Here is a 9,283-nt window from a genome sequence, read left to right as displayed (position 1 = left end):
AACTTATTACTTTATACTTATTACTTATTACTTTAACGCATAAGTAGAAATGTCATGCTCTTTAAATATTAATTAAAGGTGAATGTTAAATGTTTTGTGTTTGCTTTTTTTTGTATCTGTTCTACAATCTGGATCAATCAAAGACCTATCATGAATGTGAAAGAACAATTTAGAACTTACCCTCATGTCCTCAAAATTCTTTTGTCTGTCCTATGGCACTGTATTGAGTGGTATATTTTAAAGCATAAAATTTGTAGTCAGAGGTTAAACTGCTCACCAAATTTTTATATTTACCCCATGAGTCAAGTGCTATAAAATAATTATCATTTGTAAAGCTTCTGACATTAAGGTAAATGCTCAAGTAATTTGCCTATTGTGGTGCTTGACCTTTTTCCAGTAGGCCTACTCTGTAACAATTTCCAACAATCTACTCAATCTGATCTCCAGGTCATGGCATTTAACGACACCTGAAGTCTTAATTAGTCCATTTTCAATTATTTGTAAGAGTGTGAAACTAATTTGACAGTGTTATCACAAAGGCAGGTGTAACGTTTGAAGGAAGTCATGAGAGCGGGATCTAGATGCAGCTTGACTTTAATAACAAATAAATAAAATACAAAAACAGGGAAAACACTGGAACAGGGTAAGACTAGGAACTGGAAAATAAAACAAACGTTACAAACAAGATAGCAACCGGAACATAAACTGGAGAAATTATATACACAAGGCATTATATACACAAGGATTAATGAGGTAATGAAAAACAGGTGAGAACAATTGGGAACAGCTGGCAGCGATGAGGGCAGTGAATTATGGGGAATGTAGTTCGGGAAAAACAGAAGACAGAGGCTAAACAACAGTGAATCATGACAGAACCCCCCTCAAATGGGCGGCTCCTGATGCCCAAGGAAGGCTGATTGGGGATGAAGGGCTAAGATGGAACCAGAGATCAAAGAGGCCAGAGCAGATCAGGTGGATGGTCAGGAGATCAAGGAGAAGAGAACAGATCAGGCAGACAGTCAGGAGACCAAGGAGACCAGAGCAGATCAGGCGGATGACCAGGAGACCCAGGAGACCAGAACAGATCAGACGGATGGCCAGGAGACTAGAGCAGGTAGATGGCCAGGAGACCAGAGCAGATCAGGCGGATGGCCAGTAGACCAGAGCAGATCAGGTGGACAGCTGGGAGACCAGAGTGGATCAGGTGGATGGCTAGAATACCAGAGTGGATCAGGTGGATGGCTAGGAGACCAGAGCAGATCAGGTGGATGGATAGGAGACCAAGGAGTCCAGAGCAGATCAGGTGGATGGCCAGGAGACCAAGGAGACCAATGCAGATCAGGCGGATGGCCAGTAGACCAGAGCAGATCAGGTGGACGGCTAGGAGGCCAGAGTAGATCAGGTGGATGACTAGGAGACCAGAGTAGATCAGGTGGATGGCTAGGAGACCAAGGAGTCCAGAGCAAATCAGGTGGATTGCCAGGAGACCAAGGAGACCAGTGCAGAACAGACTGTTGGCCTGGAGACCCAGGAGACCAGAACAGATCAGGCGGACGGCCAGAAGATCAAGGAGACCAAAGCACATCAGGCAGATTTCCAGGAGACCAAGAAGACCAGAGCAGATCAGGCGGATGGCCAGGATACCAAGGACACAATAGCATATCAGGTGGATATCCAGGAGGCCTGGGAAGTGGCCACGGACTAGGGACTAGGTCTAGAGGCCTGGGAGGCAGCTGCAGACTTGTGACTGGAACCGTGGAAGACTCTGGGGGAGGAGCCGTGGAAGACTCTGTGGGCAGAGCCGTGGGAAGCTCATGGGGCGGAGCTGTAGAAGGCTCAAGGGGCGGAGCTGTGGAAGGCAGAGCTGTTGGAAGCTTGAGGGGCGGAGACATGGAAGGTGGAGACGTGGAAGGCTCAAGGGGTGGAGACATGGAAGACAGAGAAGTGGGAGTCTAGAGGGGCAAAGCCGTGGAAGGTCGAGGAGTGGAGATGTGTAAGGCAGAGCCGTGGGAGGTACGAGGAGAGGAGCCGTGGAAGATGGAGCCATGGGAGGCTCGTGGGGCCAAGCCGTGGAAGGCAGAGCCATGGGGGGCTCAAGGGGCGAAGCCTTGGAAGGTGGAGCTGTGGAAGGCTCGAGTCTAAGAGTCCTGGATGACTGGGGAATTACCTCCTTGGTCGTGAGCATGGGCAGAAACTTGGGAACATCCTCTATGTTCGTGAGCACTGGTAGAGACTCGGGAATGACCTTTGTGGTCATGAACATGGGCAGAGACTTGAGAGCGACCTCCGTGCTCATGAGTACTGGCTGAAACTAGGGAATGACCTCCGTGGTCATAAACACTGGCAGAGACTCTGGAACAACCTCTGTGGTTGTGAACATGTGCAGAGACTCGGGAAGACCTCCGTGGTCGTGAACATGGGCAGAGACTTGGGAAAGACCACTGTGGTCGTGAACATGGACAGAGACTTGGGAACAACCTCTATGGTCGTGAACATGAGCAGAGACTTGGGAACGACTGATTGGTTATGACATGCATGGAGCAGACTCAGGCATGGCTGTGACCTGGCGTGGAGCAGACACAGGCATGGCTTTGACCTGGCGTGGATCAGACTCAGGCTGTGACTTGGCGTGGAGCAGACTCAGGCATGGCTGTGACATGGCATGGAGCAGAATCAGGCATGGCTGTGACCTGGCGTGGAGCAGACTCAGGCATGGCTGTGACCTGTCGTGGAGCAGACTCAGGCATGACTGTGAACTGGCATGGAGCAGACTCAGGCATGGCTGTGACCTGGCATGGAGCAGGCTCAGGCTGTGACCTGGCATGGAGCAGACTCAGGCATGGCTTTGACATGGCATGGAGCAGACTCAGGCATGAATGTGACCTGGCGTGGAGTAGACTCAGGCATTGCTGTGACCTGGCGTGGAGCAGACTCAGGCTGTGACCTGGCATGGAGCAGATTCAGACTGTGACCTGGTGTGGAGCAGACTCAGGCATGGCTGTGACATGGCATGGAGCAGAATCAGGCATGGCTGTGACCTGTCGTGGAGCAGACTCAGGCATAGCTGTAACCTGGCATGGAGCAGACTCAGGCTGTGACCTGGCATGGAGCAGATTCAGGCTGTGACCTGGCATGGAGCAGACTCAGGCATGGCTGTGACATGGCATGGAGCAGAATCAGGCATGGCTGTGACCTGGCGTGGAGCAGACTCAGGCATGGCTGTGACCTGTCGTGGAGCAGACTCAGGCATGACTGTGAACTGGCATGGAGCAGACTCAGGCATGGCTGTGACCTGGCGTGGAGCAGACTCAGGCTGTGACCTGGCCTGGAGCAGACTCAGTTATGGCTGTGACCTGGCGTGGAGCAGACTCAGGCATGGCTGTGACCTGGCGTGGAGCAGACTCAGGCATGGCTGTGACCTGGCGTGGAGCAGACTCAGGCATGGCTGTGATCTGGCATGGAGCAGACTATTAACTCAGCTCTACTGACGTGTTTTATCCCTCAAGGATCGATTCTTGCTCCAATTCTGTTCTCCCTGTAAATGTTGCCACTGAGGTCAATTTTTAAGGAACATAATATTTCATATCATTGTTATACTGATGACACCAAAATTAGTGTCATCAGTACTTAAGCTGAACAAACAGGTTAATCATGTTGTTAAGTCTATTGTTTCCCATCATAGATCACTGGCCAAAGTAAAACCCTTTCTTTCATTTACAAACCTGGAAAAGGCTATCCATGATGTGATTACGACTAGGATCGATTACTGTAACGCCATATACAGGGGAATCAGCCAAGCATCTCTTTCCCGCCTACAGACGGTGCAAAATGCATCTGCTAGGTTTTTAACTGGAGTTAGGAAACTGGAACGCAGTACACCAGTTTTAATATCATTGCATTGGCTGCCAGTTCATCAATTAATTGACTTTAAGATCCTACTTCTGGTTTATAAATCTTTAAATTTTTTAGCACCAGGTTATATATCAGAACTACTTTTATGGTTGGGTGTTCGCTGTCCTTTTCTGCATATCGTGGTCCCATTTTGTGGTCCATTCTGCCCATTTCGCAGCCGACAAACCGGCCCACTCGGGTTTCCAGATGGCTGGTCCTCCCCTGATTGCCTCCAAATTTCGTCAGTCCACCGGGAACAATGGAGCTGAATCTCCCGGTATGCCAGATTACCAGTCTAGCCATGAAGGGAGCGTATCCCCATAGATACTTTGCCAGATTAAGGGAAGAAAAATGGTTAATACACAATATTACACATACACATTTTTACAGTTACACATGTCATATATGCAACCTTAAAGATAAACTTTTCTCAGTTTTGTTACACACACACACACACACACGTTAGTGCGGCCATACTTATGATGACTCTCCATAGACATAATGAGTTTTATACTGTACGATAGATAGATTCTATGAGTATGTTTTTTAAGCTATTTGAATTATGGGGACACTAGAAATGTCCTCATTTATTAAGCCACAATGTTAAGCCACATTTAAAACATAGTACCCTTGTAATTATCAGATTGCAACCTGAAAAAATGTCCTCGTAAACCACCCAAACCCACCCACACACTCTCTCAATCTCGCTCTCTCTCTTTCACTCACACACACACACACACACACACACACTCTCAGAAGTCCAGTCAAGAATTCAAGAATTTCCATATCAACCTAGAGTAGCTACTAGAAAAGTTTCGGGGAAAAAGCATCTCATAATCGATCTCTCAGCCCCCCACAAAGGATCTCATCCGAGCTTCAACAGTCTCATCTCTATTAACGAATAGTTCCTCCGCTATCACAATGTTGATTAAGCAATTTTATTGATCAAAACAGTAAGTAGGGAGGTGTGGCTTGATAAAGTCAACATAACATTGGCATTCAAAATGATGCCCCTGCAACCTGACTGCTGGCACCTCTTCATCATCCGCTGTGTTTACTATATGTACTATTCTATTTAGAATATGTTCTGTTCTGATTTTCAGCAAATGCAACCTTTGGAAATGTATGTATGTATTGACTGATTTTAATATGTGGAGAGAAATAAATACTTTCATCAGTGTGCAGTACTGGACATGTGTGTTGTGTTTGGTCAATATATTCATGCACTTTACTCTAACAATAACTCTGAAAAAATCAAACCCATATCATATATCATGAAAGGAGAAGTGTTTTAGATTGTAACTGGTTCAAACAGAATCAGATCTTATGAAACATGTGTGTGCCATACAGTGTCAAAATTGGGGTTTATACAGTTTTACCAATTATTTACACGCGTTTGCTGAATCTCTAGCAAAAGAAAACACTGCATTCAAAACTATTTTATCTCTTTCCAAAATTATTTTACTATTTTTTTGGCATCAAAATGACACACACTGATATGAAGATTCCATCAGTAGGTTTATCCCTTTTGCATTGTTAGAGTTACATTGTAGCCGGTTGTAAAAGATTATTATAGTAATGTATACCTACTCAAATATACATAAATAAACACATAAATGTAAAACAGTAACAAAAACATTGTTAATTATTTCCAAAATGCAGTATTTTTGAACACTTGTGTTTCGTATGTAACACTTTCCATTCCCAACAGGAAAAACATTCAGTAAGATAAAGGGGTTTCTGTACGAAAAAAAAAATGAAAGTGGTTCATTCTTTCAAAACTCTAAACACAAAAACACATGCAAAATGTAAAAAAAAAGAAATTAGGCTGCATCTTGCCTCCTATTTTGGTCACAGCACCTCATCTACATCACAAGCAATGTTCTTCCTTGCTAACAGTGGGTAAAGAATCTTTTGGAGTGACGAATCCAGCTGCCGAAAGCCCCCACATCAACTTCACCACATTGCCTGGAGATGAGGCGCGCGTGCGAGGGGATGGTGGTCATACACCTTCCATTGCTATGCCAAAAAAAAAACAACTCTTCAATTGGGTTTAGGAATGGGTAATATGGTCGGAGGTATAGAACAATAAATTGTGGGTGGTCGATGAACCAGTTGCGGACCAGAGCAGCCCAGTGGAAACTCACGTTGTCCCAGATGACAACATACCTGGGCTGCTGTGGTTCACCCCTCTGCTTGGCTGGAATTAGGATGCCATGTAGTGTGACCAGGAATGTGATGAGAAGGGCGGTGTTGTAGGGACCATGGTTGGGATGGTGATGGAGGATGCCTTGCTGGATAATGGCTGCGCATATGGTGATATTTCCTCCACGCTGTCCAGGGACAGCCACAATGGCACGTTGGCCAATAAAGTTCCGTCCCCATCCCTTTCTTTTGGCTAGGTTGAAGCCACCCTCATCAATGTAAATATAAACGTTCTAAATTGCAGTGGCCAAGACTCTCTGAAACAGACAACAAGACAATGTGAAATAGACCTAAAGCATTCAATATGGTGAGGCACAATACACTGGATTACAGTTCTGTAATGTGTCTAGACAGTGCTAATAGGATAGTCAATTCACAGTACAGCACTTACTTGACAGCACGTCTGGGAGCCGGCGAGCAAGTTTTCTCTCTCTCTCTCTCTCTCTCTCTCTCTCAGTGTGTCTCTGCTCACCATTTCACTATCCCCACGCCTCCCCTCGTCTCTCCCCCAGGTTCACCGGAGGTGGGGTAGAGATTAGCATCCATTGGTATTAGCTGCACTTCTCTTGCTTTGTTTAAATCTTATCTCTCTGATCGCACTCAGTTCGTTAAATTGAAAAAGTTTTGTTCTCCAGTTACTACTGGTGTTCCACAGGGATCTGTCTTGGGCCCTTTATTATTTATAAAATATCTTCTACCTATTGGCTATATTTTTAGGAAATTTGGAATCCACTTTCTCTGCTATGCAGATGACACCCAGCTCTATCTGTCCACCAAAACAAGTTCTTCTCTCCCACCGTCTTCCCTTCATAACTTTTTACTTAAAATGCAATCATGGTTTTCTTGTAATTCTCTCAAACTCAATAGTAATAAAACTGAGGTTCTTCTTGTAGGTACTGAGTCTACTTCCCTGTTTGAAAGTTAAGAGTCTGGGTGTCATTCTGGATAGCACTCTTTCTTTTGAAGCACATGTAAATAATATTACCCGGTCTGCTTATTTCCATTTGCGGAACATAAACCCTCTTCGCCCCTCCCTCTCAATTCACAGCACTGCCACTCTCGTACATGGTCACGTCCCGCTTGGATTATTATAATTCCCTTCTATTTGGTCTACCACAAAAACTTCAGCATAAATTACAGCTGGTACAAAACTCAATGCACAGATTATTTCACAAACTTCTAACTCTGTCCATATAACTCCTATTCTTCAACAACTTCACTGGCTCCCTGTTAATCTTCGTATTGATTACAAGATTCTGTTATTGAGCTTCAAGGCTCTTCATTTTCTAGCACCTTCCTATCTTCTCGATCTTCTTCATGTATATTCTCCTACCCACACTCTTAGATTCTGTTCCTCTCTCTCTCTTGTGATACCTTCGGTTCATCTGACTTCTATGGGGTCCAGATCTTTTAGCAGTGCTGCTCAACGACCACTGTGATCGTCTTTCCACTTTCAGGTCCCTCCTCAAAACCCACCTTTTTAAATGAGCTTACTACAAATAACTCTTTTTATGATGGTATATATTCCTATGATAATGCACATTTTTATATGTGATTTTAGGTTTTTTATCTTTTATGTTTTCTTATTGTAAACATGATTATATCTGTAAGGTGTCCTTGAGAGTCTTGGAAGGCGCCTATAAATAAATAAAAAAATATTATTATTTTTATTATTATTAAGACATCCTCATTTCTCCTTGCCTAGAGGACAACTCACCTGACATAACAGTGTATAAGCAGAAGGATGGCTCTTTAATGCTTTTAGTGTCATCCAGTTATATTCAGACTACAGCTAAAATTATGAGATCACATATATCTTGGTTTATATTGTTGGTTTAGTAGTAAATCATCAAATCAAGGAAGGCACTTAACCCTCAACTGACCCACAGACAAAATTCCCACAATGATTTTTCTTTAATGCTTTGGAACTGACATGCATAACAAAATCCTCCAGAGAAGTTATTCATGTATGTAAACAGCTGAAGTTGTCACAACTAGGCTATATTATGGCTAAGATTACCACTATCCACCCAGATGCTGTTACCAATACATCACTAATCCATAATTGATAGGGACATGTATCTAAAAGATATGCCTTGCTGTCAGCAATAAACTCTGAAATTAGTTTTAAAATTCATAAATTAACAAATTTACATTTAAAGCATACAGTGTCACGAATAATAAAATTACCTTCAGATGTATTTCAGTAGCCTTTAAACACTTTCTCCAAAGTCTGCTCAATTCCATGACCATTGAAACACTGAAGAAAGCTAAGGGGCTGAAACATTTGCTTGCTAGTCTGTTTTTTAACGTTGCGGTACTTTTTTCAAATAACATTTTTTTTGGACTTTTTTTCAGGCTGATTAAGGCCATTTCTGAGCCCCGTTTCTGGTGTGTGTGTGCACGTTTATGTTGAGCTGAAAAGCTACCAGTTTGTGTTATACTGAAAAGTATAAAAAATAAAAAGCTTACGTTGGATTGTTCACCTGGCCCCCGCTTCCTCCTTCAGTAGAGAACTAGTGATCTGTCACAATTATCTTAAAATGTACCTATATTTACATAAACCACAAAAAATAAACAATAAATAAACTAAAAATTAACAATTTATTAAAAATATTTTACCAATAAATAACTATAACAATAAACACCTAAATATTATTTTTGTAATAAAATAAAATAAAAACTGACCTTGCTTTGCAGGGTGTCAGGGGCCCCAAGCGGCCACTTCTACAGCTTATTTCTGCCCTGAAGCTGATTCTAATCAATCCCAGTTGCAGACAGCAACTTTTGTGATTTGTGATTCAAAAATGAAACTTTGGACCTTCATGTAGATAATATTAACTAACACGCAGAGCATTATGCAAGGTATACAAATAATGACAAGACATTAGCTTTGAAGCCAAAATCATTCTGAAATGCAAAGTCTGATTGTCTGATCCAACACAAATGTATTTAATTCTCGGCCTTGATAGGAGACCAGCCTTTTCTTTTATTGAAAAACCTTAAGCAATCAAACAAAAGACATCCATATTACACAATGTATATGGTCCATGGTTAATGATATAATAAAATAAGGATTTCTTTACATTTCTCAACATATTTAAATAAACTATTTAAACTATAAAAGGTTTATGTTACCCAAATTTGTGTAGACGAAATTTACAATGCATATGTATAGTTTTATGTT

At 42.8% G+C, this 9,283-nt stretch overlaps 1 long non-coding RNA gene across 1 annotated transcript; it reads right to left on the bottom strand.

The window, feature by feature from the left end:
- Positions 1–3,110: 3,110 nt before the first annotated feature.
- Positions 3,111–8,864, bottom strand: LOC127660409 (uncharacterized). The gene is made up of 4 exons (XR_007972638.1): positions 8,785–8,864; positions 8,569–8,645; positions 6,488–7,733; positions 3,111–6,353 (listed from the first exon to the last, which is right to left on the bottom strand). It is a non-coding gene; the product is annotated as an uncharacterized LOC127660409 (long non-coding RNA).
- Positions 8,865–9,283: the final 419 nt, after the last annotated feature.

The sequence above is a fragment of the Xyrauchen texanus genome, chromosome 20 (assembly GCF_025860055.1).
Source record: "Xyrauchen texanus isolate HMW12.3.18 chromosome 20, RBS_HiC_50CHRs, whole genome shotgun sequence".
Lineage (NCBI taxonomy): Eukaryota > Metazoa > Chordata > Actinopteri > Cypriniformes > Catostomidae > Xyrauchen > Xyrauchen texanus.
This window is presented reverse-complemented; position numbering and strand designations above follow the sequence as displayed.